This window comes from Arctopsyche grandis, chromosome 3 (assembly GCF_051622035.1).
Source record: "Arctopsyche grandis isolate Sample6627 chromosome 3, ASM5162203v2, whole genome shotgun sequence".
NCBI classification, from domain to species: Eukaryota; Metazoa; Arthropoda; class Insecta; order Trichoptera; family Hydropsychidae; genus Arctopsyche; species Arctopsyche grandis.
The window spans coordinates 9,331,361-9,346,478 of NC_135357.1; the positions used below are offsets into that span (position 1 = coordinate 9,331,361).

The 15,118-nt window shown below is 33.2% G+C and overlaps 1 protein-coding gene across 1 annotated transcript in view; it reads right to left on the reverse strand.

Annotated features, from left to right (window-relative positions):
• Sema2a (Semaphorin 2a) overlaps window positions 1–15,118 on the reverse strand; it is a 512,925-nt gene that overhangs the window by 195,852 nt on the left and 301,955 nt on the right. The window lies entirely within an intron of this gene.

A 15,118-nucleotide genomic window follows, 5' to 3' on the forward strand; every position in this document is an offset into this window, starting at 1 on the left:
TATTTGAATACTCATTTATTTATTTTATTAAATTGACTGTCAAGAACAAACAACCATATATAGTTAGTCTCTTATAAAAAATGAAATTATATATATATACCAGAATCTGGCGCCTACGCCCCCTAGGGCTTCGCCCCTGGCACGAAGGTGGCTTCGCCCTCGGCGCCTTTGCCCCCCGGGGATTTCGCCTCCTGGGACTCCGAATTCTTTGAATCGAAAAAAATTGAATTATTTGTTCGATGACATCACGGATTTACGACCGAAGGTTACATACATACATACCAGTGGCGTGCGCTTAAATTCTCTCTCTTTTTGTCGTACAGCCTTACTTAATGTGCACGAACGGGATACAAGAGGAACAGGCTGTTCCACTTGTATCCCGTTCGTGCACATCAAGTAAGGCTGTACGACAAAAAGAGAGAGAATTTCAGCGCACGCCACTGATGCATACATACAAATTCTCTTTCCAAATTATATATTAGATGTACATAAGTCTTAACAATAGCTGGTCCAGTGAACAATATCTATTCTGTGCTAAAAAAGAAATTTGACAAACTTATAACATTTGCACTGTATTTGCATCAGCCGTTTCACATCCCAATTATAATTTCAAACACAAAACCCCACCGACTGCACGTTTTGACTAATCTGCACATACGGGTTGATTATACGGCGAGTTCGCATTTGCTCTGCACTAAATCGCAACCAGCGAAGTTCTACGAGCTGAGGTTGTTACCACGGACCGTGGAAGAGGTTCTACTAACTGCTATTCGACCGTGTCATTATTCAGGTGGTTGTCGGATAAAACCTGGTGTCGAATAGGATCGCAGCCACTCTGTCTCGTTTGTTAACGTCGCCGAGCCCGCGCCGCTCGCTTAATTCGCCCTCTGCACACCACTAAAACATTTTGTCAGAGGGTTGATTTTAGAACTGAACCCACCCACCCCTACAATTAAACGGGGTTTTGGCTTTTCTTTTATTGCCCAACTTTAGCCCGGCGAAATTTACGAGAGACACGTGAGTGAGTCGTTCGTTGTGAGTTGCACTATTGCCGATTCGTCTGTCTGGCGTACCTGCTGCGACCGTCAAATCGGTGAACTGATCAAATGCGATAAAATTTTATAGTTCAGCTTGCAGAATGGTATCTATCGTATTGTTGGTAATAATTTATTGATTACTTATATCGAATTTTATAGCCGCTATCAATCAATTACAATGAGTAACAAAAAATTTCGGATGTGACCAACCCATGACTCTATCTATGTATTTGAGGAATATAAGAAGGTCACAAAACAAAATTTGATAATTAAACATGGGAGCGTTTTCGATACAAATTGAACGCAAATGTATGGAAACTTACGCAAGACAAAAGTTCTAACTCCGGTCGTCAGATATTGTTTAATTTTTTTTTATTACTTATAATAACTGTAAGTAGTATACAAATTAAATATCAAGAAAATAAAAATAATTTAAAAGGTCAAAATAAAATAATGAAATATTGTTTAAAAAAAAATACTACTTCAGGCTTACGAATTCTGCCCAAAACCTTATCAGCTCTAAATTAGTACATAAAGAATACAAATATAAATTTTCAGCTTGATACGTTCAGGGGTGTAGATAGAATAGTAGCCACAACATTTTTGACCTTTCTAAGAGAAAGAAAGCCTACTTCCGGTTTATTAAATTTAGCTATTTTTTTTATTTTCATCACATTGATACAAGAATTATACTTGAATTTTTTCGAGAAGAGCACACATGTAAAATGGGTCGAAAAAAATAGTGGAAGAAAAATCTAACAAGATTAAACTGCCACTTCCGGTTGATGGGATGCTTACCAAATTTTACATATAACTTGGTATTAAGCTTAAACTTTTAGATATGAAATTTCAGTTTAATAAACCAAAAGGTTTCGATAAACCAAAAACCTCGATTCTCTAGAGTAAATATACCACTTCCGGTTCAGAAAAAATATTAGGTTACAAAATTTATAATTATGTAACCGGTATGTTAGCGGTTTGGGAGACAGTTGAATTCAAAAACTTTAAAAAAAAAGAGGACAGTCGCATTATTATTCTTTCTCTCAATTAAAAATGTTCTTATTTTGGACAATAACTCTTAAAAACTATCAAAAATATATCCTTTGTTCAACCACTTTACTTCATTATGAATCACCAAATCTGTCTCAATTTCTTCAAATTTTTAATTTTATTCTCTGAAACGTTTTCTAGCATCTTATAAAATTAATAAATCATTTAATATTATTTTAAAAATGGAAATCATTATTATTTTCAATATTCAAAATATTGAGATCGACCATATGTTCCTTCGCGATCGACCGGTTGGGAGCCCCTGGCATCCGTGAATCATTTTCTAATATGGATATTTGGAACGATCCAATAAATGCAAAAAATGTTGAATAAACAGGCTATTTAATTTAAAAAACTTTCTACAATTATATCAAACAATTTCATGAATATCATTAATAAAAACGATGTAATGCAATATTATTTTTATATACATAAATTCATTTTGTTATATTGATGTAACGAGCTTTCGTATCAGACTGGGCCAAATTAGTCGATAGGAGGACGCCATATCATTATGGCACATCCTGTTATTCTTTTTTGTAGCAGATCGTCGTTTGGCAATTAGGCCACCACCTACTTGCACCCCTTCCTCACATTCCTCCTCAGCCACCACCCTTATATCCCTCCGGCATCATCAATCATACCATTAATAATGGATCGTCGGTTGGAAACCAGTGCAGGTAGCATTAGAGTGATTGGGTGGAGGCTTAAGTGAGTGGCCTCTGGTCTCTTGGTCATATGTCCAGCCTCGCATATCCCTAGGGAGAGCAGACTTATTGCCAAGACTGGTCCGATAAAAATTGAATGAGGAAAATGCGACAGGCGATTGACAACAGACCAACGGGAAAATTCTCGAGGATGAAAATTAAATTGCGCTCCTCGAGCGAGTTCCGCAGACGCTGTGAAATAGAATGGTATTTCTCGAATTTAACTACAAACGCGTGTGTGCTATGCACGAGTGTAATGTAAAGGGATGAAAGACGCGTATTAGAAAAGGAAACCGCAAAGAAAAACTCATCCTCCCTCGCCCGAACCCGAGAGATGGGAAATTCGTCGGTGGGGGAGGTGGAAAACGTGGCACGTACGACTTAATGGAAACGTTATAAGTTTTCTTTTGTGTCAGTTTGCCGAGCGGTCCCCTCGACTTTCGATTCGTAATCGCGAAAATTGATATCGAATGTTTAATGTCCTGCGAACAATGTCTCTAGTTTTCCACGGAATTTGGGGGAAAGGGATTGCGGAACATCGTAAACCATCAATGTTAAGATTATCGACGTTCTTTCGAGGCTTTCTTCTAAATTAGGCTGCGGGGAGAATCGTGGAAATCTTTTTGTTTTCTCTTACCATAAATGTCAATTTTTAGACAGTAGTGAAAGCATCCCTCAATTTGTGCGAATTCGTTTCAATCCACTGCATAAACATAACCGATTCATATTCAAATGAAAATGTATAAAAAAAGTCAAGCGACTTCCATGATATATAAAGCTAACTTTGTATTTTGAATTATTCAAGTATATTAATTAATTTCGAAGAAAATTTTTTGTCAATGACTTTTCTTCATGATATTATAAATGTATGGAAGACTTCGTATAGTAGAATGACATAAGATAGTATATTAAATTTGGGAGCTATTAATATAAAACTGTACATTAATTTACTTATTAAACAAATAAGGGATGGTTCTGAAACTTTCCAAAACCCATATACAGTTGAAGCTAACCATGAGAAAAAATATCAAATTTTGTGGTCCAATGTTGAAAACTGTGTACATACATATGTACCTACATAGATTGAAGATGTCTTATATAAAATTGATAATAAAACTGGTTTAAGTTTAGAGGAGGACAATACTCCATAAGATTGGAACGTATGTACATACTTTGGAACGTATGTACATACTTTGGAACGTATGTACATACTTTGGAACGTATGTACATATTTTAAAAATGTGTATTAAATTTACTTCAGCTTCCATTATTCTCTAGAGCCGATGTAATATCAATATCCTTCAAGCTCTTATACAATATTGATTTACTCACAATTTTCTTGAGCATATTGCGTAGATCGAGACATAGCGGTGACCACATTTTAAGCATAGTACCCTTCAGATTGATACACGATAGGTAGTAAAAGTGAAAGCGGTTATAATAGAGGCAGATTCAATCAACATTCGGAAAGCTCGAACTTATCCAATAAACACGCGGGGCCCTTTTCGATTGTTGTTGCGAGTTTTATTATGCGAGAACGTAAACATGTTTAAGGTCCGATCCCTGGAAGGCCCTTTTGTGGAAGCACCCCGACCGGAATATATCCCTTTCGTGTCCAGATTGTATATGGACGAGAATGTGTGTGTGTATGTGTGTACCTGGGAAACCTTTAACGTGAATGCGTATTCACCATAAAAATGCCAATCATCCCTCGTAGCGTTTCTATTAGATAAAAGTTTTCCCCTTGCCGCGTACAATGAGTGCCAGCCACGCATCTAATTGGGAATACCAATAAAGTTCAATAGCAAATTTATTCAATAGCCTTCACTCAATCTGATTAAAATGTATGTATGCGTATGTGTGTGTTTGGAGTCGCCGGTTATTGTACTCATCGCCTAAAATGATCAGAAGAAAAGTACACTCGGATATATTCATTGTAAGAACAAGGGAAAAAATTTCACTCTGCAACTTTCATGTATAACAAAATTGCTTGCTTGTAAAAGTTGTTCAATTTTAGTCAAATAATAAACTTAATTAAACTTAAAAGAACATTTTTTTACTACTTTTAATAAATATTCATCAAAAAATTATATATTATTAGATATTGACTAATTTTTCTTAATTTTTTATGGAAGATCGTAACAAAATCAAATATAGGAAAACAATTATTGAATTTTTTTTTTACAATCAATAAACAACTGCATTTTTATAAATGAGAGAATTTGAGAAAACCAGAAATTTGCAAGAACTAGGTCAAGGTTGCTAAATTGTTGGAACAGTTTCGATAAAAATCAGATAAATTGGCAAACTTGGATAGGAAACGATTGACCTGGAGTCACATATTCAAGGTCCGGCCAGCCGCGCTAATCTACACTGCTGGTTCAATATAGTTATATAAATATGTATATAAGTGTAGCAAGAACAAATATTTTTAAATTAAAAAATTATGAATAAAAAGTTCAATCGAAATTTTATTTCATTTTTATATACACATACATATATACTAGGAAAATTTCACAGGTAAACCCTGGCTTCTAAACTTCCTGGCCAATTAATATATATGTATCGTGTACGTGTATTGAAAAGATAAATATATATACATATATGTATGTATATAAAAAGTAATGTTTGTCTGTCTGTCTGGCATTTCTATACTACCGATTGCGATGAAATTTAAATGAGTTATTGTGTGCATGTCCGTGATGGTTTCCATAAAAACAATCGCTCAAAATCGGGAACGGGAACAGCTATTGCATGCGTTATTTTGGCATTGCAACGCATGCCGGGTTCAGTTAGTTAATTATAAAATTTAAATTAATATGCATTTTCTTTTGCTAAGCAAATTATATTTTTCTAAAAATAAAATCCCTTTTGATCAAAGTTTTGATAAACAAACGTAATAAACTTCAACTGAAATACAGGCAACATAATTCGTTTAATAAAAGTTTCACCTTAGCGTAGATTAGTTTTGGAGATAATCGTCGATGAAAGTTTTTATTTATTTATTTATATTTAGCATCAACGAAATATTTTACACAGTCCTTAATTATCTGTGGCCGAAAAAAAAGCAAATAAAAAAACCACACCGTACACAATAACGCCGTAACGTATCTCAAAGGGGAAAAGCTCGGAAAATTGGATGGGCGTGGCAGACGTCGGTCTTGGGGGCGAAAGCTTCGTCGAAGGCCGTTTTCCCAGAGGTTTCCCATAGTCGTCGACAATACGCAACAGTGGCTTTTGGAGCTTTTTTTGGTGTGCCCTCTGGTGCCTTGTACCGCCCCCCGCCTCCTCCCCCCACCCACCTAACCCGCGGCTTACCCTCACGAAAAACTTCGCTAATTGCCCAGGCTATACTCTCTGTCTCTACACGGCCGACGGAGAAATTATCGAAATTGCCGTTCAGATTGTTGGCACGCACTTAATTGCTAAATTAGTTCGGTCCGTGTTGTGTTGTTTTGCTTTTCGGGCCGTGGCTGGCGAAAGTTGCGTGAAAAGTTGTTGTGTGCCAAGATATCGTTGATAATTCGATTCGTTAATTGCCTCATGGATAATCTGAATATTAAACGAAAATTCGATCTCAACGCAGATAAAAATCTTTATTTAATTTTTATGGCATTTTTAAAATGAGCTCATTTTTATATTATTTTCTTAATGGACTAATGTTACTAGAAATCAAAATGAAATCATAATAATAACACTGAGCAACAAATACCGGTACGGAGAACAATCAATCAATCAATCTCGTTTATGAGATATAAGCTTTGATTTTGGGCTTTTGCAGTCTGTAATTCAAAATCTAGTATTGTTGTGCCAAAAGTGAGTATTTGAATCAAAAGTCAGATGTCTTTTGTATTGACAGTGATTTTTTATTGCTTTGAAATACGAATTTTAAAAGTTAAAAATATACTTTTTTCCCGTAATTTTTCACTTAACCACGTTTATAAGGATTTATTTTGTCTCAATATTTATTTTTCTTATCTAACTCGCTTACGTTTGCATATCGAAATAAAGCGATGACTATCTAGGATATTTCATATTTTAAAGCAATAAAAAATCACAATCAATAGAAAAAACACCTGACTCACTTTTGGCACAGCAATACTAGGTATTGAGTAGAAGCCAACTAAATCATTTTCATATTCAAATTAAGTGAGTCAAACTTATTAAAGATTGATTGGTCTTCGCTCTGGTAAGAACAAAGAAGTGATTTTTTTTTGTTACTGAGAGTAATGAAAATTTTTAAAGGGTTCTTAGTTTTCTAATTATTAAAGCTTCTTAAGAAAAGTTATTAATCCATTTGTTTTCCATTGCTTTATGAATGGTGCAGAATATATTTTTCCAGTATATACATACAATATAATATAATATATATATAATAAAAAACAACGTTCCAATTTCTATATACAATATTGTATTTATTTATCAAATCTCATATTTCATGGGTATTTGTGCAAAAATTTGAATCAAAAGTGATCATAGAAATACAAAAAATAGATCGCAAAATTTTCCATACATATTGTGAAACTAAAAACTGACAATCTGAAACGGAAACATTAAATCAATATTTTTTTATCTATGAAACTATCAATATTCTGCATTAATAGACGTCAAGAATACGATTATACATATGCATATGTAGTTCATAATATCGATAAACCGTCAAATGTGTATTCCAATAAAAAAATTAAGCGTTTGTTTGATATTAAATATTTTGTTTAAAACAAATAAATAACAAATCCTCATAGCCCCGAACGTGACTGAACAGCCTGTATTTTATTTTATTTTAAAACGTGCCAGTTTTATATTGGTTTCATCTTGTATGTACAAATGTACATATGTATTTTCCATGCAATCAATACGATCAATCACAATATTTGCCTTTTTTTGTATTTCAATAATAAATATACCGACCATTTATTTATGAATTAAAATAAAAGAGCATTCACGTATTGCATAATAATACATACATATGTACATACCTACATATCATTTAGGCACAACTTTGAACTCATTCGCTCTAACTGCTCTCGTCGAGATAATTTTCCCGGTCGCGTTGAATTGAGATAACTATTCCTATATACATAGCACCACTTGTACATGCTACATATATACACACACTCGCCAAATGTATAAAAAAGTTGGGATTTTCCCGGTTTCCCGACGGAGCAGCGGGCCACTCGCGATCCCAGCTTTAACTTATAATTGGATTTTTATCGTGTTTTATAATCTTAACCCGTTAAAATAATTACATTAACTCGACGATAGAGGATAAGACGGGGTAGGGTGGGCCGGACGCTCGCCGGATCCGGGACTCTGTCAGATCCGGACTCTAATCACACTCTCGACGAGAGACTCTTCCTCTCCCTCTCTCTCTCTCTCTCACTGTCTCCTTTTCCTTTTTAGGGTATCTGGAGAACTTTCTGGATTTCCCGAATCTCGGCAGCGCATTAACTCCTCGCAAAGTTGGCCTCGATAACTTGAAATTCGGGAAATCATACGTAGCCTTTTGCGCAAGTTTCGTTCACGTATGCCGATTTAAACATATAATAAACTTAATGATTTGGAATCGTGCAAATTTAAAAAGTTTCAAATGTGATACATTATACGCGTTTGAAGTTACACATGAAAGACTGAATGCTTGGGCTATTATTACAACTCAAAAATAAGAGCGATTTTATGCATCAAGATCACTTATTTTTATTTTCATTTTCCAAATGAGTTTTCTCATAGTGATTGATTGATTTTTTGAACCTGAAAGTGTAAGTTTGGTTTTCTTATAAAAATACAATTGCTCATAAGTTAAGAATCAGCAACCTGTTAAAGTTTGCCAATTTCGTCTAGCTTACAATGTGTTTTAATGATTACAAACTAAAATTGACTACTCACATTTTTCTAACAAAATCAGCTCGTCTGTATTTGTTGATGTTTGACAATATAACTAGTAATAGGATAACTATAGATAATATATAATTATATTGAGCAACAAAAAAAATCACGTTTTTTATTTACCAGGCTGGAAACATTAATCTTTACTAAATTTGACAAACTGAATTAAATTTGACAATGGTTTTTGTTGGTTTTTCTCATTCATGAGATACGACTGTTTATAAAAATACGCAATTTTTACGGATTTTCTACAATCTAGTATTGCTGAACCAAGAATGTTGGATGTTTTTTTTATTGATTTAAATTTTTTGTTGGTTTTAAAAAAGTATAATTAATAATGTAGGGAATTTTAAAGTAAAAAATATGCGTTTTTTTTACACATTTTTTTTCGAGCTGTTGTATCCATTGGGCCAGTTTTATATTGCACTGCGTTTAGAAAGACTACTTCAGTTTTTAATATCAGTGTTGTTTATCTGGAAGAAGTAATTTGAGTGGTAAATGATTGCTACTTTTGTTAAAAAGATTGAAAATAAATACCAATCCTTATATACACAATAGCTCGAGAAAAAATATGTAACAATATATATTTTTGACTTTTAAAATACGCTAGATAATTAATTATTCGTATTATAAACCAACAAAAAATTACAAACAATATAAATAAACATCTGACTATTGATTCCAATACCAACTTTTGGTACAGTAATACTAGGTTCTGAGTCAAAGACTGCAAAAGTCTAAAATCTGTAAAAATTGTACATTTTTTTAACGCTAATGCAAGCGAAGGAAAACCAAAAAAATCATTGTCATATTTTATTTATTTTATTTTTACATATATACCAGGAAGGCCTTACAAATTACAAATACAAATGCAGCATTTTTTTATTATAAGTCGTTGAATTGCGAGACACTGAAAAAACTCGCAAATTAACGAGACATCTATGAATTGTACATAAATTTTTATTGTACATCCATCAAATTTCAAATAGTGGTGACATAGTAGGTAGGAAGGATTTTTAGCCAATTTTTTTTTTCCGGGAACCATTCCAACAATGAAATCAGAGAAAATTGGCAAACTCTGATAGGAAACGATCAACATGGAGTCACAAATCCAGGTCTGACCAACAGCATACTCTGAAAAATTCATTTTCATTCAGGGATAGAACCCGGCACCTTCTTGACGGTAAGCAGAAGCTTAACGTCCGAGCTATGCTGCTGGCTATATTCGACTTCAGTGGGACAAACTTAGTAAAAATTGATTAGTCTCCGCTACGGTACTTTTTTTGTTGCTCAGAAAATTATTATAATATATTTAAAAGGTATATAAACATGTTAATATATTATAGATTCAATGGTGTTGTGTTCTTTTATTTTATATGGAGATACTTAGGTATGAAGGAGTGCGTGGAGCATTCACAAATTTCCCATTTTATTTTGTGGGTGATCCCTGCGGGTCGTCTCGATGAAGCCTTAGGGCTTGAAGGCTTTCACCCGCAGAAGATCACCGCAGCCTCCTGTCCGGGACACATCAGAGAGTGTGACCGGAAAACAAACGAGCAAACTTGTGCAAAAATCACACCGCGGCCCTCTCTTCTTTTGTGCAACTTTATGGCGATGTGCGTGCGCTATTTCGAGCTTGACATTTGCGGCTCGCCGCTGAAATGGGTTTTTCTCGAAAAAGTTTTCACCCCGTGAAAATCGTCCCTCTCCGAGCCGTAAGCCTCCAGAAGGAGCTTTCCCTTTCGAAAGCGAGGCGATGATGCGCGAAAAAATTTTCCCGTTATAAATCTTCGCGGAATCCTCGCGAAGTATATTAAAAATGACACGGGAGCGTGCTATTTCCACTCCTACATACTCGAGTTTGAATTATATTGTATCGGGTGAAACATATAGAATGTACCAGGCACATCACAAAGCCTACTTTGTACAATATACTCGAAATACTTACATATGACTCAAAAGTTCATCGGAAAATAAATCAAATGCTTAAAAAAAGTAAAGATTAAAGCTTCATTAGTACTTTTTAGTTAAAGGATTATCTATATGTAATATCTAGAAACAGCCGTGTTATATGCATATATTTTCTTTTATGATTTATGTTAAATTGCTATATTATACTTATATGAATATATTTATATGTACAATCTACATATATTAATTTAAAGAAATTTTTCGAACGAAAATCTTAGAAATATATTTGTATTTTCATCTAAAAACAACCAAATCGTGCTGGTCATAATATATGTATACATATGTATGTACACATATATTATGAGAAAGCGAGTATTCACTAACATTACACTCGGTTAAATCGTAAAGTTTGATTTTCCCTTTAGCAAAAGGAAAAGTCTCCCTCTCTACAGTTTTCCCTACCCTTTTCTACTTCATTTGCTTTATTCCTTGACTTCTCTATACACCCTTTGCAACACATATCTATCTTAGTGCATACGTACACACAAAAAGATAAAGTAGGTGTATATAAAAATTCCACATTAGAACGTTGTACACATACTTCAAAGAATATTAAGTTAAATATACATATGTACATACAGTAAATGTATATTCAAATTGAAAAATTGCATATTCACTCTACGAGATTTGGATCAGTGCGATCGCGTTAGGCTTCAATTCAATAAGACATCGGTGAAAATTGACGGAAATTCGAATGGGAAGATTACGCGATCGAGTTCGACTCGTGTCGGAAAACGTATGAGATTTCATTATTTCTGAAAGATTTCGCTGAATACCCGGCAGCTTGAATACGTGTGAGGGATGGCTGCGATTCGTCTAACTTCGCCTCAAAGTAGGGGATGATGGAGACGGGGAGAAAAAAAAACCAATTCACTTGACAGACGATGGACACATGGGTTATTTGTTCAGGGTGCAGCGAATATTAGACTTCGACCGGAAACCTCAACCGTCTTCAAGTTGATTAATTTAATGTTGCCACAAGGCCTTGACAGATTTGCACTCACTGAATGTCCAAGATTGAAAAAAATATTAATAAAATTGAAAGAGTTATATTTGGCATCGGAAAATAGCTAACAATTCCATACATAGAAAACATGGATAATCGACTTTCTTTCTAGCCAAGGTATACTTAAATATACATACGTTCATATGTATACCATACATATGAACGTATATATATTTATCCCTAGTACGGATATTCCAATTTTATAACACAGACGGATACGGTGGGTCTTGCGTATATTGGCCTATTTTTTTAAATGCTTTGATAAATTGATAAAGTCATTATATGTTTTCTATTTTAGTTCAAAACAATAAATGGCACTTTGGAAAAGATAAGTAAAATAGTACACTTAGTTTTACATATATTATACGGATATTATTTTGATTTAAAATAAAAATAATCAATTTACATACATATGTATATCAATTAAAATAACGTCTTACATTAAAGTCGTGATAGTAAACTTGTGGCTCGCGGGCCGCATGCGGTCTTTTGGTAGTAAAATTGCATACTTATTTTATATACTAAATTTTATTTCATACTTATTGAGAGTTTTTGATAACATACTATCGCATTTGACATTAAAAAACTCATTCCGACTCAATTACATCAGTGAAATAAACTGATGATCGAATATAAGTTTATCTTTAGAAATTAAATATTCTAAAATTATCGTTTATTTTAGCCCAAATTTTTGAAAAAGTAATAATTTTATATTTTTTCCCCATTTCAATTTACTATTTTTTTCATTGAATATAATAAAATGCAGCAAAACTTTTGAAATATATAGTTCCATAGCCTTAGTGGGTCCAATAGATCCTTGTATAAAGTCAATAAAGGAAGTAGTATTAAACTTTTTTTTTTCTATAATTGAGATATTGGAGTTTCAAGACACGAGTGGGTCCCACCTCAGCCGGATTGGGGATAAATATTGTTTATTTATAACTCAAGGTAGATTCAAACAATTAAACAGCACTGTTCGAAAAAAAGTAAGAAAGCTTGAAAAATAACAAAGTTGATGGTTCAACTTTAGACATTTTAAACTTTAAAAATTTTAGACATAGCGGACAAAAAACCCTTAGTTTTAATATCTAAGAACTCAATTTAATTTATATATTCGTATATAAATGAACATAATTTATAAATTCGTAAATAAATTATGAGTGTTGAAAATTGAATCACAATTTTCCAGCTTATTAGTATTTTTTATTTTTATTATTTTGTAGCTAGAGTGTTTAGAAAACTGTTTGTATCTTAAATCATATTTAGAACGTTCAGATTAAATTTCAACATGATAATAGTTAAAAACGAAAAACATTTCAAATTATATTAAATAAAATAATAAAAACAAACAATTGGCTATATTCTAAAATACATTGCATTTACAAATTACAAACACATACATACATATAATACAAACGAATCGAAAGCGATACTAAGGTTTGGGCTTAGTTTTTGGCCGTTCTAATCCGATAAGGGCGAAGAGTGCCGAGGAGGAGAAAACGACTTTGATTTTTGTTTAATTAGTTTTTCCGGAGAGTTTCCCACCCTCCGGGCCCATCTATTTCCACCGAGCTTGATGGGAAATTTTACGACGGTTATCAGCGATTAAAAAAAGCGGGTCGCGGACCGCCAGACTCTTGAATTTGCATTGTCGGAACTTATCAGATGACCCTAAACGCCTCGACGGAGTGATTTACGCAAATTGTTATTAAGAACGAAAAAAGGATTGCGGTTTAACGCCCTGGCGAAGAGGGGTGAATTGCCCCTGAAACGACCGTAGAATTCGATCAATCTGAATCGTCAATATCATTTTTACGACACTGAAAAATTTTCCATGAATTTGAATTAGTGTTATTGCGGTTATTACACTGGCTTTATTTATATTGGGTATAATGAAATGCGATATGGGATTTTATTTTGCACAGTTCGTTGAAGTCAAATTTGGCATTCATGTTCGGTTTCGATGCAACTTGATGAAGTGGAAAGTTCGTTTTAATTATTTCAACTGAATATAATCCGCAAAAAAATAATAAATTGACTGTCTGCGTTGTATAAAATCCAATGAAAATTATTTATCGGATTTAACACTTAATGGAAACCGGTCAATCGAATGCTTTTGTGATTAAGCCTCAACGGGCTTTGCGCTTAAAACACATCCACAAATTTCAACAGCGAAAGCTTTTGAATGTTACAAAGCGTTTTTATTTTTTATGTGTTGTATACAGATATATGTATGTGCTCTCATTTGAAATTAAATGTGAATTTTGTCTGAATTTAATAGAAATCAAAATAGAAAATGAAATTGGAAATTGGAGTTTGAATTTCAATACATTCAAACACAGTTACATATATATGTAAGCCACAGCGTAGCTTATTGAAAGAGCTATTGTTTACCAGTTTAGAGGTCGTGGGTTCAAGCTTTGGCCAAATATGCTGCTAGCGAGATCTTATTAAAACACAGATATAACATCTCCTGCTATAATTTTCCGCTTAATTGTCGTGGCGGATGCAATAAATAGGTATCTTTCCTACAATATCTTGCAAATTCAAGTTTCTAACATCTTGAATTTTCTGATTCTTATAAATAAACTACCTAGATACTGTGTAAAAATTTATGATGTGTCTTGAAAATTTATTTAATATCCAAATTTGATTAGGTCAGTGTGTCCATAAATTTCTCCATTGTATTCTATATATTTTATTTTTTAATTATTTTTATTTTATTATTGCATACATACCTCAGGCGATACATATACATAGATTAATTTTTTAATTAGATTAACAATTTTTAAAAAATAACAGGACAATGGTGACATCTATGGACAATCAAGAAAGTTTTTGATACATTATATTGGCAGCATTTTTATGACATGCAACAAATCTGAGATGCTAGTAACTCGAATTTGTGAGAAAATGAGAGAGAGGATACTGATCAGGTGTCGTTCGATTTGTGTTTTTTTTATAACCACAAGATCTCGCAAGCAGCGTATTTGGCTGAGACTAGAACCCACAACCTCTCTACTGATATATAATAGCTCTACCAGTGCACAGTGTGGCTTTTTTATATGAATTTCTTACATATTTTAATTTCTATTGAATAAACTAGTATAGATTAACGTATTTGATTATAAATTAAATTAAAAACTGTTTCAAATCTTCATAAAGAAATTGAACGAATATTGGAAACTTTTAAATGTATCAAAATACTATAACAGTAACAAAAAATAATAAGACGATATTCTACTATGTATGTATATTATAGTATGTAGGTTTAGCGTAACAATTTTATAAAGAGTCGTAAACTAAAAAATGAATCGACGAAAAGTTTGGAAGCCTCTTAAGTATATAATAAGTACTTTCGTGTTTTTTTTTACGAACGAGCACTGCTTACAAAGGAAATTAATTTTAATTAAAAGTTTATTTTGTGTCGTACAAGCTTTCCGATCAAAGCGATCGAGTTT